We start from the raw sequence: 13,679 nt of genomic DNA on the forward strand, positions 1-13,679 counted from the left end.
ACTCTGCTCATGCTTACATGATTAGTGAAGAGGTTTGGGATGAGATGATTTAGAGAGCGGATACGGGATATGATTAGGAGGAGTAGTACAAATTGGTGAAAAAAAAAAAAAAAAAAATTAGGCAGAAATCACAAGGACTGTAGTGCTCCCTTTCATGCTGGAGGAGCAGCTTCCTGTGCGGGCCCCTCTCAACAGACTCAGCCCCGGCAGCAGACTCAGTTCTACCTCTATCCAGGCTGTGATGCTAATGAGCGTGGCGACACTCCTCCCTAACGATGCATTGGGAGTCTCAGCCAGTGTGTATCCTTAGCCATGTGCTAACCACTGGTCCCTCCCTATTACCGTCCATGCTGTTTGTCTCATTCAGCTTGTTAACTTAATGCCCCGTTGCGCTTGTCCCGCCTGTCTCAATGCTATGCAGAACCTCTGATGCTGGAGTAACTGGCTACTCATAAAGCCTTGTTGGACTCTGCTTGCTCTTACCCTTGGTCGTCTCCTTCTCTCTGTTTGGAGATGAATGCACTGGTGGTGAATTCCATAGGGGAGAATAAGGTCTTGAGAAATAGGCTCAGTGTAAGGGAGCTTCACGCAAGGCTGCCACTTAAAACAAAAAAGGCTTAGAAACAAGGCCCCAGGGCACTAGCCGAACAAAGTACTAATGCCATTTACTCCAATGAGCCAGTATCTGCAGCATACTATCAGTCCTGGAGGAAAGTAGGGAAACACCCGCAATTAATGATCTTCAACTGCTATAGCTGCTCCTACACATAAACACTTGCTTTTTATGCAGACAACACTAAGCTTACAGCAACAAATAGCAAATAACCCTCTATTAAGCATACATAACGAGCACAGTAATGTTCTCACTGTTGCAAACATCCTTGTGTAGCTAAGACCTGCTCTGTCAGATCATTTGGCCCAAAGCACCTGACTAAAATCATCACTGACTAATTTGCTGTTTGTTTTGTTTTCATGACATTGCCTGATGCAGTTCTGACAGCAACCACTCACAGTATAGTCAAAGACATAAAAGATAACGAGACATTAATGCTAGTAGAGGGGACAGAGGTGATAGGACAAAGTTTTGAATACGTCACACAGTTGGCTTTACTGTTCAACATCTAACCACAAGTCACACAACTTATGTGGACTCTGATTCTGTCTATGCACTACAAACATTATGGTGCAAATGTAAATGTCATGCACATTCTTATTCAGTGCCCCAGGCATGTAGTATATGTGCCATAGGAATAAACAGCACATTAGAGTAAATTATGTTCCCTTTAATGATTTGCTTTAAATTCATGTAATGCCCAATGATGTAGAAAGCAATGATGTATAAAATTGCAACAATTGTTTTGCTGAGACTTTAATCTACTTTTAATTCGAAAACACACAGACGGTCAGCATTTATATATTTGCTGTTTGAGGCAGTATAACAGTGAATCATATTTTATAATACAGTGATTTGATGTCTATGTCTTAATGTATCTGTAAAATAACTACAACTGTGAGAAAAGTGAAGTAAAAAGTGCATTTGTAAATAACATATGGGAGGATGTGTAATAAATTAACTCCAGCAGGCCCCTAAAACTGCTGTTTTTATTATCATCCCTCAACATCCTTTAAAATTCTATTAAAAAGCTACACGAGCATGTTTAAGGTCAATTAATCAATAATGAACTTTACTACTGCACCTTCTTCTGCTACTTCTGTCATTATGAGGTTGCTTCCCTCCAGTGGAAAATTACAAGATGTTAAATGAGTGAGCAGCCATGTAGTGTATGTTGAGCAGCAGAGCAGAGGTCATTTGGGAGCAATGAGCTGAAAAAAAACTATTCTGCTGGTGGCACATTTGGATGTTAATTAGATGCTTTTTCTGATCTTGTTTTTTTCTGCCGGTTGGCGAATTGGCATTGGCATAAGAAGCACATCTGCCACTCACAGTGAAAAGTCCAATACTGACTAGGAGAAAATCAAGGCTAAATAATGTGTGGCTCTTTACAGTCAAACTAATGCAGAGGTGATTTGAAATCACTTATTTGCTCCACAAGTGCATGTGATTAAACAGTGTTTTTCCAAATGTTGTCATGGATCTGTATGTTAAGAAGTGTAATTTCTCATAAATGTGCATTTTTGGCTGTAATGTTACTCTTCCCTTCTTCCCCACCCCCCAACCATCTGCAGGCACACACACAAACTCACACTCACATACACACAGTTTCCTAAAAGCAATAAGTTAGGAAAAAAAAAAAAAAAAAAAAGAAGCGGATGAGCTGCAGGCTAAAAGCAGGAGTCTCAGATGTGCTTCTCTCTCTTTTTTTTCCATTTCATTATCTCATTTCCATAACAGTGACATCATTTCCCCCTCTGCAGAAACACACAATGGGGAGGAAAAAAAGGTGGGAGAGAGGAGGAGAACAAGAGCGAGCCTCTGCACCAACAGTTGTGCATGTTACAGTGTTAGTTTAGGGCTCTCCCTGCATCTTTGTCTGTACATGTACATGTGTGATAAGTTGTGTTTGAGTGTGAATTATGTCCTTGTGTATTCAATGAGCAGCTCCCAGTAGAGTGCCTAGCCTTCACTGGCCTCAGCTGGGGGATATGGAGACAGCTTTATCCACTACCGCCAATGGAGATTAAATTGGATTTGGCTAAAAGCAGCCTTGTCACCATGGTTCTGGAGAGCCTGAGTGGCAGAGGGGGTTCTTGGCAATGGTAGAGACTCTAAATTTGACAAACAAATGAATGTTTAAAAAAAAAAAAAAAACTGCAATGGCTGAGGCTTGTTGTCGGTGTAGGCTTAATGTCCTAAGACCAAACCCTGACGACCACTAAACATATATCCTGCAACTTTTCTGGCTCCGTAAGCACCTTCTCAGAATGGACCAGCCATATAGACAGAAACAGGAGATAGGGAGAAACCAAATAGGAGAAACATACAAAATGCATACCTATATATATATATATATATATAGGTATGCATTTTCTTTTAATCAGACCAAGCTCAATATTGATTCTGTGCCAGAACCACTGGAAATACACCTCTAGTTGGATATAAACGGACCATAGGGGAGAAAGCCAATTTCAGCTATATAATAAAACTACATTATGCCAACATAAAAAAGCTTACAATAACACAGAAATAAGCTCAGCATTATTAAGCTGTCAGCAAAGTATGCTTGATGGTTGCCATATCTGCAAAAATGATGTTTTTTTAAAAAAAAAAAAACAAATGGGCAAAATGGTTAGGTACTGTACAGCCAACACTGGAAGTTAACACCATTTTCACATTCAAGTCCTTCACAACAGGAACAAATCATCTGTACACATCACTGCTAAAGGCTTTTACCACATCTGGCAGAGATATGTCTGCTAAAAACAACTCCAGTATCAGCTTCAAATTTCACTGCTTGAGAGTCTCCATAACAAGTGGCATGTATACTGTACCATGTCAGTTAATAGAACATCTTTGTATTTAGTGTTTTTAGTTTAATTTGCTAACATTAGCCACCATAAGCTATTATTCACACCAAACAGAGACAGCAGCACGCCCCTTGTGTGCACTAAATTGAGCAAAAGTGTGTTATTTCAGCAAAATAGCGTTCTTTCTTAATGCAAATGTTATCTGCTCTTAACATAATATAACAAAATACCCTCTTCTGTTTTGTTTGGATATCTTTGATGCAGCAATAACTGGGGACAACAAACAGCAGCTTATTTATGTATCCAGCAGACCTTTTTTTGCTTTTTAGCCGCCAAATGCTCAATTTTCCTCACCAGTTAATCAGTAACTTTGGGCAGGTGGTATACGGTGGATTTATCAGTTTCTTTCCACTGACAACTGCCTGTTGCCAAGTTGAAGGAGCAGCGAGAATGAACCAAAACAGTAAAGTGGCATGTTGTAAAAGAAAAACAAAAAGTATAAGAGTATAAAGGAGCAAAGCAGAGCTATCAGCACTAAATGTAAAAGCAATAACTGCGTGGATTTGTCACTAGAAGAGACTCCTATCACGTTACACAGAGTAACTCTATGTATTATTGATATAAAATATTGGTAAGTGCAGCTTCAATATTAAAAGTAGCATACGTTGTGACTAACAGAGACGGATGGACCCACTAATTTCTATTATAAGGTGTCTGGAATCCTATAAAATCTGTAGAGTGATGGTATAGTAGTATTTATAGAACTAGTGTGAAATGTGGATATTGAACCATATTGCACAACCATATTAAATTTGAACATAAGCCATGTTATAGCTAGAAACTATATTTACTGTGTCCTCCCAGGTGATTCTGACTAACAGCACTGGTTAAACCAGTGTGAATTAAATGGATTATTAACTTTAAGAATAGGTAAACACAATCTATTGCCAAAGATCACACTGAAGCAACTCCAGGATTTTCAATGCTTCCCCTCATGCCTTACTCATTAGAAAGTGTAAGCTTACATTGCATCTGGCCCTTTCTCCTCTTTAATTGAGAAGCAACACATACATGGGGTCATCCATGTGTGTAAGGCCTTGAAATGATTTCCCAGCAGCACCTCTATATTATTGCATCACGGGTTGTGCTAGCGTATTGACTACAGGCTGTAAGGCACTGGCATGTACTCCGTGGCCTATGGTGTTATTGTAAATGAGACTGTGTAGATTTGGCTTCACACTATTGGCAAAGATCATCTATCACACTACTGCTGAGCTGAGATACACAGATGCATCACAGAAAATGCAACAAGCGCAGCAGTAAGAGAAGACACTCATTAAAATCAAGAGGGACCTATCATGTGGCCTTTTTGTGGCACAATGGCACAAACTGAAGCTTACTGTTATAAATTGGGTACTTGAATTGAGGAAGGTTATTAACACAGCAGAGGGGTTTGTTTGTCCGATCATTCAACGGACACAGAACAACCTTGCACAGCTGAGGCTCTGTGAGGTGCTATTTATAGAAAGCAGACACGTACACACACAATAAACACGCATGCAATCATACAAACACATGCCCATACACATGCACGCTTTGTTACTCTAAAAAATAGGCCAGTGTGAACCTGCTACAGAAAAGAGAAGCGAGAGGACTTGTGCCAGTTGAAGGTGGGGAGCTTCAGAAGACAGATCCATCTTCGCTCCCACATTACGACACTCCTCAGCAGGGCTTATGGAGCTTGACTGCATACAGCTGCATCTGTTTTGTTCGCGCAGACTTTATGACACATAAGCCATCTTGAGGAAGTGACATAAACAAACCTGAAGCTGATTAGTGGATACTTGTTTTTTTTTGGGGAGTTTTTTTGATTTATCATGTGAGGAGTGCTGTGCGGTGTTGTGCCACAAAACACACGCAGCTACCCTTGTTGCAAATGTGGGCATCGAAACAATGAAACCACATGGAAAAACTATTTAATGTAGCTCAGAGGTTTTATACTGTCTAGCAATGTTCAGCACTTACATACACCTACAACTGTTCATTCAACCCACCATTCTGTAATTACTGTCCCTGGGTTTAGTCAAATCACTACTACTTAAAATTTCTGATATGACAATTAATCAGATTAGTCAATTAACAAAAAATAAACAGAAAAAACGTAAAGAATAATAATAACGATAAGAACAATAATTATTATTAAATACAATTAACATTTACTGAATCTAGCTTTTCAGATATGAATATCTGGTTGTTTTATTCAGTGCTGGAAGAAGTGCAGAGATCCTTTAGTATACCAGAAATAATAAATACCAGACTGTAATAATCCTCTATAACTCTCTCAAAGACTAAAGAAATGGTCAGTTTTCTAAACATTACACAGGTCAACCACCAGCACTGTCAGGAAATGAGAAAGAAAATGTTACACTTTCCTGACTGTTTGGCGTTACAGACTTTTTTCACTGTTGACATTTTGACTTATTACAGCATGAAAAGCACTTGTGTAACTAATATCATTGATGATGGCTCCCCATCCAATTTCACAGCAACCCATGTAAGTGAGCCAGCATACACTACACTAGGGCTCTGAAAGTCAATAATATGGTGTCCATCCATTCATCCATCATCTATACCTGCTTATTCCTATTTAGGGTCACAGGGATCTGCTGGAGCCTATCCCAGCTCTCTTTGGGTGAAAGGCAGGGGTCCACCCTGGACAGGTCACCAGTCCATCACAGGACCACATAGAGACAAACAACTTCACACACTCACACTCACTCCTATGGGCAATTTAGAGTCACCAATCAACCTGACATACATGTTTTTGGACTGTGGGAGGAAACCGTTGGTTACGTATCGTAACCCAAGAGTCTGTGAATTGGGCGCAATGCGCTGCGAGGGCCCCAATGAGACAGAACAGAGTACCTGGAGTAAACCAATATGGTGTCTTTAAAACAAGACACAGGAGAAAATGTAAAGTTTGTGTCATTCACAACTGCAATGCTGATTACATAGATGGTCTGAAAATGACAGGGGTTTGGTTAAAATGTGCATAATTGCACAAGGAACATTTCAAAACACTTTTGATAGGAAAAGAACGTATCAATACAAATACTTCTATCGTCTGATCTGATGCTATTGTTAACTTAAGCCACAGGCATGTGTTATAGGGCCATTAAATTGAACATGACCAGAGTCCATTGAGCACGTCCTTGGCTCATGTAAGCCAGAACAGGTTTATGGGGAATAAACTTATAGGACTCTACGAGTACATGCTGGTAAATGTAGAATCTCATTAAAGAAAGACCTCCAGAGCCAAGCAGTGCCTGCTGGCTCATGTATTATTAAGACAGGTCATCAACTTGAGGTAAGAAACTATATTTTGTCTACCAACAATTCTGCACAGTCAAACACTCACTGACAGTTTATCACACCATACCAGCCCAAGTACCACAGTGTTACAGTTAAGTAAGCCTTTGTGGGTTTTTCCTATCCCATTCTACCAGTCTCTCCGATCATGGTGCCACATTGGCAAATTGGGGCCTGTTGTGGCAGTCTGATTTCCCTAAACAGCACTAATCGGACATCTGTAGGGAAGGATAAAGCTCAGACTGGCTGTATCCATGCAGGAGTTCTCTGTTGAAAAGCCTAACTCTGGCCAGCACTCGCACGACTGGCTGACGCATAGCAGCAGATTTCTTTATGGTTGGCTAGCAGTAAGCCAGCAGCAGCTCACCGAGGATAGAGTATCTGGCAACCCTCTGAAGATTGGGTGCTGCACGCCAAAAAACTGTCTGATGATTGGCTGTGGTGACTCCAGAGAGAACTGATTGTCCTATCAATGCCCACAGCGTAGGCTGGCTGTCAGTGCTGCCTGCGGGCTGTCTTTGCATTATGCAGGTATCCATAACACCTCCAGGGGGCGTATGTCCATGTTTAAGTGTGTGTGAGTGAGTATGTAACTGTATACCATCCATAACTTTTCCAATGGGGAGATGTGCAGCTAAGCCTGGGCAGCAGGCTCTAACACCTCATTATTCTAAGCCAGGCAGGTTTTAGAGAGCTCTCACTGAGCTGTGCTCACTTTATACTACTGTAATATCACAAAACACAAACTGTTACATTGTTTTGCAAATTAATTTGGATCTGAGACTTTTCGAGATTTAATAAATTGGAACTTTTTGTTAACTCACACATAGCTGCTTATTCCATGTGATGTTAAATACAGTGCAGTGAAATAATAAAAGATTAAAAAATAAAGATTAAAGTTGCACTTTTCTATCACAAAATCACAAATGATTTTCTACATTTGGGTAAAGAGCCTGAGTAAGTTAGCTCATGTACACTGACAGGCATTTGAAGAAGTCAACAAATAAATGAAGAATAACCACTGTATTAAAAAACTGTATACTGTGTGAGATTTTTCTTCAATTAAAAATTCATTCTGAAATTAAAAGACTTTACATGGTGTTGGTTTTGTCACATATTGAAAGTTTTAAGAAAGCAAAATAAAAATAAAAAAAAAGGTCAAAACAACTAATTTTTGTCAAATAGACAAGAGAATAAGCAAGCTGATTTCCCATTTTAGCCACAATACTGGTGTAATTTAGCAGTAAGCGATAATAATTGGCTGGAAGAGCCACTGTGTTGCAGAGATATGACAAGAACAGGCCTGCTGATACTTTATGTAAAGAATGTATTTAATACTGTTCCTGTGTTTATCCACCTACAGTGTAGCTCATGATCACATGACAAAAGTGGCTAAAATGTGATAAAGCAAACCACAAAAACATTCTCATAAGCCCTGCGAGATTACTAAATCACATGCTCTGTGTAATGTGATAACATAAGCTTTTCACTGTTAGTGACCACATGTGTACCACCCATTAGCCTACGGACGGCCTTACCAACGTAACCAAATCTACATACAAACAGTAAAACACAATGCATCTTTGTAATGTTAGCCCACGGCAAGCTAACGGGTTAGTACCTAAAAAATATTAGGAATGGGCATTTCAAGCTGAAATGCTATTCGCTATTACCGAAAACCCCTGATCTCCCACAACACAATAAAAACACAAGGCTGTTCGCTTGTGCTGCACCTGTATTATCAGTTTATCCCATCATGCCCTGATTGTTTTTCTTGATGGTACTGTATACTCCGACTGAACAGGTATCATCAAATACTCTCCCCCTACACAACGCTAATGGGTAGCATGTCCTTTCCAATCACCTTTGTAATAAGAGCCAGTGGTTGCTTTGCACATCAATCATCAAACCTACTTCTTCAGGTGCCGAGCTGTTTGTTGATGTGTGCGCCGCATCCTAGTTTCTGCTGGATGCTTTACTCTCAAATGGCTGTGCATAGTTGTTATAAGAGAACTTAACCTGGGAGAGAAACACTACTACTAGTTTTTGTACTGTCTGTATATGGTGCTGTACTTCAAATTATGTACTGACATTGTTATTGCATTATTTCCAGGTGCCAGAAAAGCAAGGGAAAACAGTGGCTACTTTATTTTCAAAGACAAAGCCATATTTGCATGATTTTTTTTTTTTTCAATTTAACAGCTTATGTCTTATCATCAAGCCATTAACAATCCTAAAATAATTAACATGGAAAATCAGTAGACTTCAGCTTTTGATAACAGTAGGCTGTTTTCATCTGCTGAAGACGGAAACTGATCTATGACCACCCTAACCTCTCAAACTTTGCTTGGACTGAAAACAGTGGATGCTGCTGATTACAGAAATACCACCTGTCATGTATATTAAAGAACTGACATGTAAGGCAAGGAAGGGGAGCAGGCGAATGACCAGGGCCTCTTTATGGAGTTTAAAAGGTTAAATCTTAGTTTAATATGCCCGGTGACAAAATGTTTTTGTGACATTACAACTAGTTTGGAAGCCAGTAATACTCAATATGCAGTTAACATATCAGTGATGTGGAAACTTGTACATGTACATTAAGACATTAGTGAAGCAGGGGACAGTAGTTCAATGAAATTAAAATAAAATGAAAATAAATGTATATTTATCGAGTTTTTCAGGAAGAACCAGAAGAGCTAATTGTAAGAATGAGCGATGTCTGAGGGTTTTCGTAGTAAAACATCATAAATTATTTGAAACAGACAGTTTATTTATAGACACCTTTACATTGATAAAAAGACTATTAGATTATCACATTTTCAAAATCTTTGTGCTGTATTTTGGCTGGACATCTATGAAATTTGGTTTAGCATATTAATGCATAAAGCCCAGCATAATTGCCATATATAGTAATGTTACATTTTTCATGCTGATTTCTACTGGACATTAGATATTCAGGAGTAATAACAAATGTACACACACACACACACACACACACACACATTGGCTCCTATTGGACTGATAGATTTCCCTGCCTATCACTTCTCTCACTTACACCATCTCCTTCTACCCTCGGGCCTATTTCTCTCAGCACAAAGTCCTTTTATAGTATCATTTTCAAATCCACCTCATCAAGTACTTGACACCTCATCCATCAAACACAATTATTCCCTGAATGGAGTGTGCAACTGGATCGTGGTTTAATCAATTGCATTACTACAATACATCTGATTTAATTTACTATTCACAAGGGTCTTACAAGTGTGGTAGTTCACACCAATTAAGACGGCGTTCATATTTGATATATTTGTTCCTTTTCATCTGAATGTCAATTAGTTTGAACAAGATGTTTACCTTCTCAGATTAACTGCAGTATAGAGAGCAGTGAGAGAGAAAGAAGAGACAGGCAAAGGGCTACTTTTAGAAAGTCATGTCTAGAAAAAAAAAAAAATAATAATAATAATGTCATTACTGAGCACCTAATGCTAAAAAAAAAAAAAAACAACTCGTTACCCGAAGACATCCAGCTACATGATATGTTAAGCAACCAAGTGAAAAAAATAACAGAATAAATGTCAAGAATTGCACAGAAATGCATAATGAATCAGATCAAAGGGGATGCCCAACATGAATGCAGTGTGCAAAAACAGTTAATTGCTATTTTGACATACAGTCATATGCAGAGCAAACGGGAGGGAGAGTAAGGGCATATGTGTCAGGTCAGACAACCAAATGTAAGAGGAGGAGGAGGAGTTAGAGAGTGTAAGAGGCAGCAGAGCAGGCTAATGTGTTTCATTTCACAGGGTGGTTATCATGGCAGCCAACTTCCTGGCACATACTCCCACTGAACACCAGTGCAGTGATTCTAAATGTTAAGCACATTGTTTAATAGTCCATTACATAAATTGATATTGCTCATTGACTGTTGTCCTTGGCTGCCCACGTAGTGTCAGAGAAAAAGACAGATGTACTCTAGTGCAGCGGAGGGCTAATAGGGCTTGCCATCACTGGTGTTTGTGGTTCAGGAACAATTTGCCAAAACTTCCCATCTGCTCCATCACCAACAGAATCCACCTACTAAAACTGGTAAAAGTCACAAAGAAAAGGTGTATTTGTTTGGGTTTAGTTTTTTTTTATTATTATTTTCCATTAATCTACAGGTTATTTTATTGATTTCAAAATATGCCCCTTATCTTTTTCAAAAGTTCAAAGTCACATCTCTATATGTTATGTGCTTGCTGGTCAACAGTCCAACTAAAAACTATTCAGTTTTTACAATGATACAGAAAATACAGAAAAGCAGAAAACCTCACATTGCGGCAGCTGAACCCAAAGAATTTGTGTTTTTGCTTGAAAAATAAATTAAATGATGTAATTGCTTATCAGAGCAGTTGCCACCTTACATTTAACCACAGTGTATATAATAATATTATGTATATATACAATTGCATGGTCAGTAACAATATCTTCTCTATGTTATGTGTGTTTTTTTTAAATAAATATCTGCCACTCATGCCATTCCCTTCTTTTAAACCTGCAAATTGTGACATCTCTTAAATTGACACATGGCAACACAGTGCAATGGCACATTTTTGTCTCTTCACCCATAAAAACTCTTGCTTGCAGCCCAGTATCACAATCTTTTGTTGAAAATCCAGACCTGTAACAGCATTAGATGACTGATAAGTGGTACAGACAAAACTTTATATCTGTCTCTTTCAGTGTCTGTTGTGGTTCAAATACATGTGAACATACTCCAGCAATCAGAAATATGTCGAAATACAGACAATACAGATGTTCACTGCTGATATGATACTGTTCAAGTACATAGTTCGGGTTTAAATTTAGTGCAACCATTCTGAGAGAAAAGGCAGAGAATACAGAAGGACAAAGGTAAAATGAAAAATCAAGCTAAATATGATACCTGGAAAATCTTGTACTATATATTTACACTGTCAACTGATGGTTTTCTTAAACTCCCCTTCAACTTAACAAACTGCAGATGTTTTTGAGAGAAATAAAAAATCTTTTTTGTGACTAACACCAGAGTGACATTCGGCTGAATAAGATGTACCTCTCTCTGCAGTTGGAGAGGCATTAGGAATAAAGCTCAACCGAATGGATGGGTCATACATCATTGAGCATTACTCGTGCTGTGACTCTAAAACACAAATTGGATTACCTGCGCACCCACGCGGATCACCCGAATGGGAACGGGCACATACAGCCAGCACACAGACATACACGCGTGCACACATTAAGGACATATAACCATGCGTTTGCTTAATGCATGATGCAAACATTGTGAAATTCACAAATCCAATCATGGTTTCACTGGGCTTGCAGTAACGGTACTTCACACATGCAGCACCTGCACTTTCTGTAAGGTGCACAGACACATGTTTTTCTATAGTTGACAATGCAGTCCCTAGGCCCTTAGAGTAACTAACACAATTATATCCCAGTCCTTTAGAACAAACCTTTAGTCATAATACAACCTAAAAAAGTAATTTGTGTGATGAGTAACAACATTTTCTTCATATTATGTCTCCCATTCAATTGAGACAACTCAAAGTGTCAGTCTTTGAAGATGTGGACCAGCTGAAACATCACTACAATGGCAAAAATGTGCACTGGCATCAAAAAAAATATTGTCTATATAATAAAATAAAGACATGGACACACACACACACATTCACATTAAGAAATACTGGATAACTATGTATGTCCAAAATGCATTATGCTAAAATTGTAAAACTTACACATCCATAGGGTTTAATTGGGCTTGCAGTAAAGGGTGTTCACACATACTGCACCTCCAATCTAGCTCTCTGTAAAACACACACACAGTGCAATTTTTGTTCCTCGATAATAAATGCCACATTATTGTGATGTACAGCAGAGGAGCACATCACATAAAGGGTGCCATGATGGAAGCTGTGTTTGAAGCTGCCGACCTTGACATGTGAAATCAGATCCTAAAGCTGTTTATGGTGCCGTGAACCAAGACAACATCCCTCTTCTCCTGTAAACAATCCACTGAAACCCGATGATTTATTACCAATGCAGCCAATAAATCTGAATACTCATCTCTCTAAACGACCCATTTCTGGATTTTGAATTTTTAGAGGACTGTTTCTGTTTGTCACAGTCTGGTAGCCAAAGCTCAGTCTTTACCACTGAGATCACCACTGTTTTAGCAGCAGAGCGTCAATAATGAACACAGGACTTTACAGCAAGTCACTAATTGAGTCATTATTATTATTTGAAGAAACACATTTTAAATGGGGCTGCACAACAGTAGGTCACACCCAATGTAATACAAAAAGCACTTAGTGACTCTAAAGGGTTGTAAAGGACACAATGCCATTTTAGCTCAATAGAAAATGAAGTTCTGTTAAGACATACACAGAGTAACTGCAGTTAGTGGAGTTGGTAGCGATCGAGCTCTTAAGTGCTCATATTAGGATCAAAAAGAAAGTTAGCTCTAATACCAACCATGATTAAGTTCTTTTTGACTTAATAAATACCCGGCTGAAAAAAAAGGAGCAGTCCTCCCAGGAAACAAATCAGAAATAAATAACATTGATTTTCATTTTAACAAAGTGTTTTTCTCACTTTTGGAAATTTCACTCAATAAATCCAACAAATGATGATAACATATGGCATGATCAAGACTTTTAGTAACCATTTAGTTTTTTTCAAAAAATATATTCAGTGTATTATCAAATGTATGCTTGAAAAGGTGACTGAATTGGTTAAGTAGTAAATAGTTGAGCTGTCTATGAATTGTTTAAGCACTAATTTAAACACAGCATATCTTTGGGAATCCAGCACTCCCTATTGTTGTTACTGTAGACATAGAAAAGGGTTTAAAAGCTTCT

General features: G+C 38.6%; 1 protein-coding gene across 1 annotated transcript in view; it reads right to left on the bottom strand.

The window, feature by feature from the left end:
• Nucleotides 1–13,679, bottom strand: part of LOC113137072 (MAM domain-containing glycosylphosphatidylinositol anchor protein 2) — a 150,554-nt gene that overhangs the window by 97,021 nt on the left and 39,854 nt on the right. The window lies entirely within an intron of this gene.

Source organism: Mastacembelus armatus, chromosome 24, assembly GCF_900324485.2.
Source record: "Mastacembelus armatus chromosome 24, fMasArm1.2, whole genome shotgun sequence".
Taxonomy (NCBI): Eukaryota; Metazoa; Chordata; class Actinopteri; order Synbranchiformes; family Mastacembelidae; genus Mastacembelus; species Mastacembelus armatus.